Source organism: Antechinus flavipes, chromosome 5 (genome assembly GCF_016432865.1).
Source record: "Antechinus flavipes isolate AdamAnt ecotype Samford, QLD, Australia chromosome 5, AdamAnt_v2, whole genome shotgun sequence".
In the NCBI taxonomy this organism is placed as follows: Eukaryota; Metazoa; Chordata; class Mammalia; order Dasyuromorphia; family Dasyuridae; genus Antechinus; species Antechinus flavipes.
In genome coordinates this window covers 132,435,328-132,447,057 of record NC_067402.1, presented here as the reverse complement: position 1 = coordinate 132,447,057, position 11,730 = coordinate 132,435,328, and positions in this window count along the sequence as shown.

Genomic DNA, 11,730 nt, shown 5'->3' with positions numbered 1-11,730 from the left:
ACTGAAGGAAAAAAATATCAATTAAACCATTAGACAGTGGCTAAAAAATTTTATAGTAACACAAGTTTCTCATCAACATGTCTTATACTAGACCATATTCCTTGTCAAACTAGAATTAAGTGGCATACATTTCAGATTTAGCACTAGAAGATTATCTAGGCCAGAGGTGTAAAACATGCAGCTATAGTATCCTGAGTTAAGCATGAACCAGATTAAAATGTAATTGGGAAATAATGAAATAAATAAGAATAAGACATAGATAACATTGGTTCGGTAGGCCTCCTCCCAATTTTTAAACAAGTGTGATACCAGTGAACTCAGACTGACACCAGTATTTTAAAGATAGGATCCGGAGGTTCAGTGGGGTGACCTCACTTGCTCAAGGTCATTTAGATAATAAATTTGAACTCCCAGTTCTGACATCAAGTTTAGTAGTTCCCTCTGCATCTATGACTTCTGACAAACAATATAAGAAAGAAAAAACTAGGATACGGTGTTGATGCTTTCAAATTAAAGGAGAGGTATTCAATGACAATGGCATTTTAAAAATCACCAATAGTTAAAAAAAAAAAATGGAGATTATGCTTCTTCTCCCTAAAGCTGTGTTGGCATTTGATTCCAATTTCATCTCCATTTTAACTCCCTTATTCAGTGATTCCCAGTACAGAAAGTGCACAGAAAACCATACTTGTCAAATTTCAGACTCTCTCCAGCTAAAATCAGATGACAAGCTATTTGAGAAGGTTTTAGCCATTTCAGCTCTGTGGGTTTGTAAGTATTCTCTTCCCAGAATAGCAGGTTCTTTCCTCCAGAGGTGGTTTTCAGGCAAATAGATTTGCACTCCACACTCGAAAGGATCCACTTGGGGACAAGCCCTTCTTTATGCCTTAGCTTCATTACCTTAGGCATTTAGCCTGACCGGTATTTGCTTTTTTTGGTTTTAAATATTTTTGAAACAGAAGTGGATTGAAAATATATGAAGAGTAGCTAGTAAGTGGTGCAGCTGGGTTTTTTTTTTTTTTTCCTTCAAAATGAGCTACTTGTCAAGGAAAGACATCCCAAGTACTAAGGGTTTTTCATCTATCAACAAAGTACAATTTTGATGTGATTATTAGGTGAATTTACAATTGAATGAATCATAGGACCCTGTCCTGGGCTGGGCCCAGCTCAGGCTAATCTTGTAGTAGTTAGGCACAATACTGAAACAAAATAAAACACTTTAATCCAACCATTCTGGAGATAATCTGGAATTATGCCCAAAGGGCTGTCAAACTGTGCATGCTCTTTGACCCATAAGTGCCATTACTGAGTCTGTATCCCAAGGAAATCATAAAGGAGGGAAAAGGATCCACATGTACAAAAATGTTTGTAGCAGCTCTTTTTGTTCCAGCAAAGAACTGGAAAATGAGTAGATGCCCATCAATCTGGAAATTATTGAACAAGTTGTGGCATATGAAGGTAATGGAAGATTATTATTCTATAAAAAATAATGAACAAGCTGATTACAAAAAGGCCTGAAAGGTTTACCTGAACTGATATTGAGAGAAACAAGCAGAACCAGGAATACATTGTAATGGCAAGAATGTGTGACAATGAAAGGTTTACTTCTCAGTGGTCCAGTGATCCAAAGCAATCCCGATAGACTTTGGACAGAAAATGCCATCTGCATCCAGAAAAAGAATTAAGGAAACTGAATGAAAATCAACACATGCTATATTCACTTCTTTTTTTCTGTTTTTTTTTTTTTTCTTTCTCCTTTTTTTGCTCTGATTTTTCTCTCCCAACATGATTATGGTCTACCTGAAGGCCATGATCAACAAAAAGGCCTCTTCTTTCCCTATTGATAAATGGTCAAAGGATATGAATAGATAATTTTCAGATGATGAAATTAAATTAAGGTGTGCTTAAAGTAAATAAATAATTAATTGAAACAAAACAAAACAAGATACTTTTAGATCATTCAATAGAAAAGGAAAGATTAATTTATGCATGTTATTGTTACTCATTCCCTCTCATTCATATCTGACTCACTGACCCTAGTTGGAGTTTTCTTGATGGAGACATGGGAGTAATTTTTCATGTCCTTCTCCAGCTTTACAGATGAGGAAACCGAGGCAGCCAGTGTTAAGTGACAGAGTGAGTATCTGAAAACAGATTTTAACTCAGGTCTTCCTGACTCCAATCTCACAACTGAACTCCACCACATAGCTGGTACTTTTACTTGGGCTATTCAGTAAGAAGATGGAATGAAGACACTGAATTGATTCAGGTGAGTGAAGCTTTCCTTTCTGAGTTATCTAATATAGTCCTCCCCACAGAAATTATTTGGAGCTCCTCTTAGCTACTCTGTATTCAGGCAACAAAAAAATGTTGCAAACAGATGAACCTTTGGTTCTCCAAACCAATCAAAAGAAAAGTAGCTCAACTTGCATGAAAACAGGACTTGTGTCATTGCTCCTTCCACATCATACTTCCTTTGATATTCAAGAAACCTATTAGAGACAGCACTGCAGGAGAAAGAGTAAGCAATGGACTACGATAGACAAAACAGCAAATTGGTCTTTTGCTGGTATTTACTCTTCAGTCAGTGGTTGGCCAGATTTTGGGAATCAATCCCTTATCCACTGCCACTTCTCCACTCATTCCTTCTTGGTCAGAGTCTTTTGGGGGCATATCTACACTCCGTGTGCCCCGAATAACACCACCAGGACCTACACCTGTGCCTGCTGCTCCATGACCAGCACTGCTGCTGGAGTTTGTGCCATTGCCCATTCTGCCTCTGTGCTTGGGCATCGGAGTGGCACAGCAGGCTTAAGCGCTGTTTTGTTCTCCATTGATGAAGCTTAATGCCAGTTCCCGATGGCGAGTCTGAATCTGCACTATTGGGTAGACTGTAGAGCACTGCTAATGTTGGGACCCATCTATGTCCTCCTAGGCTAGGGTCAAGTGCTGTGGTCCATAGTGTCACTAGCCCTGGCTTGTCTACCAGTCCATGAAGTCAGGAAGTGTCACAAAGTGACAAAAGTGTCACCTGCCTATCAATGGTTATTTTCTGCAATGCAGGAAATTCCTCATGCTGACGAATGGTTTCCAAAAAGGAACCCAGGAGCTCCTAATAGCTCTAGCTCACAAAGTTGCCATTTAGACTAGAAACATCTAGTTTAGGATCATCCACCTGAGTTTAAGAGATAAAGGCAAACAAAAACAACAAAGTCAAAAATTGCAGGACAGCGTGGGTGCTGGTGCAGTTAATAACCGCTGAGTCTCCAAAATCTTTTCAGGGGGTTTCTACATGGTCTAAAGTATTTTCAGAAATTTTAATTTTTAATATCATAATTATTAATATATAGCACAAACCAAAATTTCTTTAGGTCATTCTTAATAATTTTTAAGAATGTAAAGGAATATAATTTTGGAAATATATATAGAAAAATTAAACATGTTCACAAATATTGCATTACTTGTTGCCTAGGAGAGGGAATGGGTGAAACATTAAAAAAAAACACAAAAAAAATTTTGCAAGGGAATGTTGAAAACTATCTTTGGATATATGTGAATATAAAAAGTTATTATTATTTTTTTAAAGAGATCAAAAAGTTTGACAACTGCTAGGCTAGAAAGTTACAGAGGCAGCTAGGTAGCTCAGTATATAGAATTTTGGGCCTTGAGTCAGGAAAACTTGAATTCAAATGTGACCAGAGACACTTAGTAGTTGTGTAAACTGCAGCGAATCTCTGATAAACCACTCCTAGATTTTTACCAAGAAAACCCCATATGGGATCACCAAGAGTAATATGAGCCTAACAGTAGAATAACAAAGAAAGTTACAGTTCATAGTTTGGAGGTGTTGGGGGGGAGGGGAAACTTTTAAAAATGATTTACCACCTCCTCCTGTCCTCAACAAATTAACAAGGAAACACCTGGCATATTTCTCTAAATTCCCAATTCTAGAAATGCCTTTGGGCTACTGGGGAAAAGTCTACACAATTGCTTATACCAAAGAATCACAATAAAGTCTCCATGGCAAAATTCTGGTTGACTTCACAAATATCAAATTTTTAGTAAAAAAGATAAGAAAAAACTAAACTAAAACAGTACCTTTAGCACAGCTATTAATCCTAAACTTCCAAGTATCTGGCTTTGTTAGCATTCTCTGACTTTTGGGATTCCTCATGCGACCTCTTAAACATATGGTCACGTCCATATATAATTACAGGACTAAGACTGCTTGTTCAGCTGGTCTTTTCCAAAAATGTGATTTAAAACCAAACAGTTCTTTCCTCTTTCACACAAATATGACTCCCTAGCTTGGAAGAATCCCTTTTTTCAGTGAATCTCTCCCAAGGCAATTAGATAGTGGTCATGACCCTTAATAATAAAAAGCATCTAGTCTCAGCAAGGTCAGAGCACAACACATAATTCTGAATTTTTCCTTTTCTCATGGCAGGAAAATCTCTTTCCATTCCTGAAAATTCAATCTTTCCAAGGCTGCTTTGAAGGTAAACTGTATTTTGAGGAAATCCCCAAGTTGAATTTGGAGGCAGCTTAAATTACCAGGCTGGTCTGCCCAGTGACAACACAGGGAGGGAGTTTAAAAGGCATTTGACTGCAATTATGTGTAAGATACATTCTTAAGAACACCAGAGCATATTCTCATAAGTCTCTGCTTGTTGAATAGCCACAGGTAGTCTCTTCTCTAATGTCCCAGAACTGGGGAACACATTAAGAGTAAGCAAATGCCAATTCTAGAGGTACCATCAAAAGGTCCAAATTGATTCTGGCAGCCTCTGTCCATCTTCCATTTCTATGAGATCATTCTGTTCCCATTCTGAATGACTATGAAAATTACTGTGGGTTGGGCCTGACAAAGACTATCCAAAGGGTGTTTAGGTTTGACAAAATGCAATACTTAGAAGTCATTCAAGAGTTTTTATTTACTTACCCCTAGAAAGAGGATATTCAGCAAGATATACATTGAGGGCAACCTGAAGTGATTTGGGTGAGCAAAGCTCCCCTTGTCTAGGTCACCCACCATGGCCCATCAAGAACCCCTTGAGTTCCTCTTGACTACTTTGTACAGCGACAACCCAGTAAGTGATGTCAAAAGTTTAGGTCTTTAGTCTCCAGAGCCAACCAAGTCTCAAGGATGGACTCAATACCTTTAAAGGAAAATTTAGATTAATTTGCACGGGACTAGGGGTTAGGCTATTGCCCTTACTACCTACCCTTAATGGTATGTAAAATTAAACAAAGATGATGTCCATTGGTTATTATTTCAGAGGGAAAAAACCTTCCCTCAAACAATATTGATCTGCTTTATAGAGTTGTAGAAGTTATTCTAACTGAAATGGCATGAAACAGAGGAAATACTAGTGAATTTGGAGTCACAGGAAAAGGGTTTTGAAACCCAGCTCCACCATTTATTCCGAACAGCCACAGGCAAATCACCTAAACTCCTGGATACCAGTTTCCTCATTTAAAATTAGGGGGTTGAACTGGATAACCACTAAGATCCCTTCCAGTTCTAAAACTATGAACCTATAATTTAGCCTTGTAGATATCCTGTAAATAGCAGCACTTTGTTCTCATTCTCCATGCACTAGGAAACCTTCCCCTCTCCATGTAGTTTGTTTCACGGGACCCATTACATTAAATAATGAAGCAATCTCATTTGTAAAAAGCAAATTTGAGGAAGGGAAATAAGCAAAGCATTTGTTGGCAATACTTCGTCAGAAAGGTAAATAATAAGAGCTTCCTGCCGCAACTTTAGAAATGGTAGCTCACAGTCAGAAAATACTGTTTAGCTTTCTCATAATTACCCAGCTAGGACCTGGTTTTCCCAGAATGATACACTGAACAAATTGCCCATAATACATACAAACATTCTGAAAATGCTACAGATTTGGAACAGAAACACATTTGTGTCTCAGAGTGCTGCCAACCAGTTCTATGCTGTTTTTGTTAAGCATAATTGCAGGTCCTCACAAAGAGCTTCCAGAATGGGGGAAAAATCACTTGGCATATTTCTTTGGGTCTTACAGCAGGTGCGTAATTTATTTGTTTGCCACTGAGAAACACTATGTTTTGTTCCTGCTGGGTCTGAGGCTATGTGACTGGGCTTTTGGTTTCATTTCCTTAGATTGTGCAGCTCCTGAACAGTATTGGATTTAAGAAGGCCAAGTTGTTGGAAACTGGTGCTCCATTTGATCTTTTTCTGTCTCACTGTCAAAAGGTGCCCATGGTGTCTCTTCCCAGCAAAGTCATTCTTCCCACAGAGGTCCGTTTTATGGCCAACTCTCTCTCAAACAAGCGAAAGGCAAGGGTGAGCCTTGGGAAGCAAAAAAAAAAAAAAAAAAAAAAAAAAAGGATTTCAAAATGGGGCAGGTTCATAAACTTCTTCCAATATGGGAGGGAATTCAAGCTTTCTGAGCATTTCTTGATTCATGTATTATGAGCATTTCTACTATGAATATGCATTAGGTTACCTCTTTTGAACTTCCTTGAAACAAATTCTCATAAATAAACAAGGAATGCACCATACTAACTGACAGAGTCACTTAGACTAGATGTATTGTGCTAATGGAGTGAAAAGAATAAAAATTTTCAAGGGCTTCAACCCTCAATTTTAATAAATTTCATGGAAATCGGATCAAGCCCTAATTGCTAATTCATCTGAAATTATTAAAAAGAGATTTCAATTACATACTACCATTGAATTTTGATGTACCAAATTAAATTAGGACACTAGATTGTATCTTTTTCTTAAATCCAGACTTATTTAAAAACCTTTTTCTGTACATTCTAAAAAGGAACTTTGTGTTGGGTTATGTTGTAAAAAAAAAAAATCCAGCTTGAGTATGAAATAGTAGGTTAAATCTCTTACTGAAGATTTTTAATGACATTTCAGTGTTCCTCTTATAATTACTCTTCATCTAAGATATCCCATAATGATGTTGGACATTCTTGGTTCAGGCTCACTGGCTTGCTTCATTAGCATGTCATTCCCATTCCACATCATAAGATTTAATTGTAATGCCGGATATGCACAGCTCTCCACAGAAGTCTAATCAAAGTGGATTCACTTGTATTATTAATATCAAAAATCAGTCCACTTGCTATTTTTATAAATAAAAGAATCCAGATACATAAATCAGCTGTCATTTATTAGCATGTTACTGGCATATCTGCCAGACATATGAGCGGCCCTATCACAGTTCCTTAGGATTATTTTCATCAAGATTAAAACCCTTCTACATTAAATATACATACTAATTCCTCCATAAAGTAATCAGATTACAGAGCAGGTGACATTGTGTGCTGGAATTCAAATGATTTGCAGTAATGAGCTGGAAAGGTGTACTTGGAGTCAGACACAGAAAAAGGAAGAGGAGAGACAAGGAAAGGAGGAAGACTTTGGTTTTAAATTCGGGTGTGTGCAGCTCTTGTTTTATTGTTTTTGTTAACTTCCACTTATTTTTTGATAAGTAAAAGGACTCAGACAAGCAACCATGATACTTAGCAACCAATGATGCCAATCTTCGGTCCATTTGACGGCTACTGGCTGCCAGATGATTAGCTGATCTTTGCCGGCTCTGTCCCCACGCTACCTAAAGTGATGGCAAGAAATGACTTGCTTTAGTCTTGCAGCCCTCATATAAATCTATATGGACATTGTTGCTGTGGTGTTGGAATATTTTCTATTCTCGTGTTATCTTCCTTTCTTTTTTTCTTTTTTACATTTCAGTCCTTTTGGAAACTCACTAGAGCACGGATAATACACCACGACATAGCAATGCTGCTGTCATATTTTTGACAATTCCTCCAGAATACTACTTTGGAATTGAGGAAGAATAATTTCTGAGTGGCTCCCAATATTATTATTTATTTATTTATTTATTTATTTTGCTGGTAGGAGACTATGAGGCATAGATTTGATGGTCAGTTAAGGACAGCTTCCTTTCACCTCAGCTTTGGACACAAACAAGATAAAGAAGTACATCATTACCTCTTTCTTTCAAGAGATGTTTTAATACAATCTTTTTTTTTTTAACAAGAACATTCAAGTTGACTTTCAGAGAATTAAATCCTGCATTACCTTTTTAATCCCATCTCTAACTCTACTGGGTTCGATACCTTACTTAGAATGAGGGGATTAAAAACACTAGCTACTATAAAATTTTTCCAATGTTATTTTCCAGCATTTGGCAAGATAGCCCCCACCCCACAAAATCTGTGATTTTTTTTTTTTTGGTCTTGTGAATTATGTCTCTAAAATTGAATTTATTTATACATGAGGTTATAAAAAAAAAAAAAAGGGAAGAATTTTTCCTTAATGCCTTTAAATCCCTCCACTGAAGCAGATTGCAATTTATTTATAGCTTCAACCATGGTGCAATGGAAAGAGTTCTGGATTTGGAATTGGAGGCCCTGGACAAAAATTCTGACTCTGCCATCCGATTACCTGCATGAAACTGAGTGAATGATTTCACAACTTTGGATCTCAGTTTCTTCATCTATAAAATGAATAGGTTGGATTAGATGAGAATATAATGTCTCTTCCAGATCTAAATGATCTTGGGACTTGCTTTAAACAAACTAATGTCATGACTTGCTAATTAATAAATGTCAGAGATAAAATTTGAAGCCAGATTTTTCTGATTTCAAGCCCAGGATTAGATTCACTATGCCATGCAACATAGTTTTCATGAAATGAAAAGAAGCTTATATGTGCTAAAAAAAAAAAAAAAAGTTTTCATTATATTACTCACCTGATTTTGGTAAGTAAATTGATAAATATGCCTCAAAATATGTTGCTGAAAGTTCTTTCTTTTAATATGCATTATAGATTAGGATCCATTTAAAATGGGACTGCTTTAAGATGTTGTAGATTTAAATAGTACTGCTATAAATGACTGGCCCTAAATATTTATCCAATTAAAATACTTAATGCATTGCTAACAAGAGTCAAATATACTAGTATGTTGCTGCAGACTGCACTTTGGGCTTCAATTTATTATTCAATAAGAATGTATTTGACCTCAGTGAGTTGATGATTCTTATTTCAGAAACTATACTCCGTAGATGGGTGGTTCAAACTGTGTACAGATCATTTGGAAATAATTTCTCATCTAATTCTTTTAACTATTTGGAGGCAGGAAGTAGACCAGGTCTTTAAGTAGCAAAAGATAAACATCAGCTCCAATTGTATAAGCAAATAATAAGGCTTACAACCCATATGTGATTCAATAACATATATACATGCATACACTTGCATACATTTGTGCATGCTTGTGTGTGTGTATGTATGTGTGTTATATTTAATTACTTTCTCTTTTTTCAAGACCAAAATAAAGGATGATTCAGAAAAGGCAAAGGAAAGAAGTCCAGAGTAAGGTCTAAAATGAGACACACACACTGTTAGATATGACCAATGCATTAGCTTGTTATATTTTACTGTACATCTTTGTTAAATGAGAAGGTTCTATGGGAAAGACATATTGGGAAGCATTAGTGATGTAATAAATAAAAAAGAAACAATGAAACTTAAAAAAAAAGCATAAAAAAGAATAATGTCCTGACTGTATTTATTCAGGTACCTAGGATAACCTTTTATCACTGTAGAGTTTAAAAGGACATGCTTTGATACATCAATACTTTAACACTTCAAAGATCGATGATTTAATCGGTGTGGGTATTCCCTTTACTGAAGGGGATCACACAGCCCTTCTAATTAGTAGATGGCCTTCGAGAGTTGCCATAAATGAAAAATTCATCATTCTGCAGCTGACCTGGTGATGAGCAGCTCTCTGAACATACTCAGCCCAGTCTTCAGATAGCAGATGTAAAGTCTGGCACCTAGGACCACACTCAGTCTTTCAGACTCGATAGAAATTTGTCAGAGCTTGTGCTTTACTGGTAAAATAAACTTCTGACCTACAGTGACATCTGGAGTTAGCCTTTAATAGAGGCTATTAGCTTGATCTAGTTTCCATTGACAAGAATCCAGAATCAACAAGAATAGACCTCTGTAGCTTGTTTGCCAACGAATATAAAACTTGAATACTGTTGTTTGTTCTTCATTCTTGAAGAACATTGCATTAGGGAAGTGATACCATGAAGTCAGGTGAGTTGAATTTAAGTGAGGGAGGACTATACAGATCACCTGCTTCACTTTTCTCTATAGAGCTCTCTGGGTCCAGTGACAAGATATAGCTCAAGACCCTCGATGAAATGCGAGATTTTGGCCTTTTTAAGCTAAGGTCTTCAACAGGCCTCAGTCTGACTGAGGCCATACCTATTCAGGGATGAAGGGTAAGTAGCAAACTTGGATAACTTGGGCTAATAAAGGCCAATAAAAGGTCAATAAAAATCAGTTTCACTGCCTTCATGTAAAAGAAAAGAGAAACTCGGGTTGTTTGCCTGAAGCTATAACTGGAGAATTAAACTCCACCTGCCATGAGAGAGACAGTATAGTATAGAGTTCAAATCCTGCCTCTATCACTTATTATTATTCTATTATCTACTCTATCACTATACTTTTGGGAAAGTAATGATCTCTGTGGGTCTCAATTTTATCTATAAGAGGTTTAGATCAGATGATATCAAAGGTCCCTTCTATCACCAAAACTATAATGCTACAGTGATGAGAAAGAGAGAGATTCTCATTCTCCTTTTAAACAGATATTCATGCTAAAGGCGAGATAAAAGACAGTGTACCTTGTTGGAATCCTTACTAACTGCTAAGTAGTTAGAGTTGATCTAATCTTACAAAAAGATGTTTTGGGCAGAACCTGAAACAAGGTACTAAGTAGAACTACCCATAATCCCTCACTCTAACTACTTAGCAGTTAGTAAGGATTCCAACAGTACCTGACTCAAGACTTGAAAACTGTATCTACTATGTGCTGTAAGCTTTTCTAGACTCTGAGCTTTCATTCCAAATAAGACATGTAACTTGACTGACTTACCACAAAATAAATTCATGCATGTGATGAGGAGTGAGATTTTTTTTTAACAGTATAAATATGTAATTACAAAAATTCACATTAAAAGTATCCTTTATTGTGTCCCACCTTGGTTGTTGTACCAGCAGTTACAAGCACTGCCTATCTGTGGGCCTGATCCTGATGCAATTTAATTTTAAGCTAAAACCCCTTAAACTCCTTTGATAGTAAGTTATATCTCGTTTTTCTTATGTGTGTTCTGATTCGTATATAACAGGTGCTTTAAAAATGTTTTTTTTTCATTCATATTTCTAGCAAAGCTACTTTCAACTTTCATATGTGTATATAATGTATATGTAATAACTTGGACTTTAAAAGACTTTAAACACAGTCACTGAAATAGCATACATTAAACGATAAGCTTCTTTCTAATAAACATTGGAAAGATATTTTATGGTAGCATCCACCTGCATTGAGGTGACTAAGGAAAAAGGTTTTATTTATTTATTTATTTATATCAACAGTTAAATACCACTGAGTCATTTCCCACATTCACAAGGCATTTATTCATTTGGATAATATTTCCCCCATAGAAGTAAGATGAGTAATAGACAATTCCATTCTTCAAATGTGAAAAATGGATGTTGTATAAAATAATGGTAAATTATTTGGGATGTCTAATACCAGCAAATCATTCACTGGTAAAACACATGTAAATAACCCAATGTTATTTGAACTGGCAATATATTTTAATGTCTGTTCTATTTTTTTTAATGTTTATTTTACT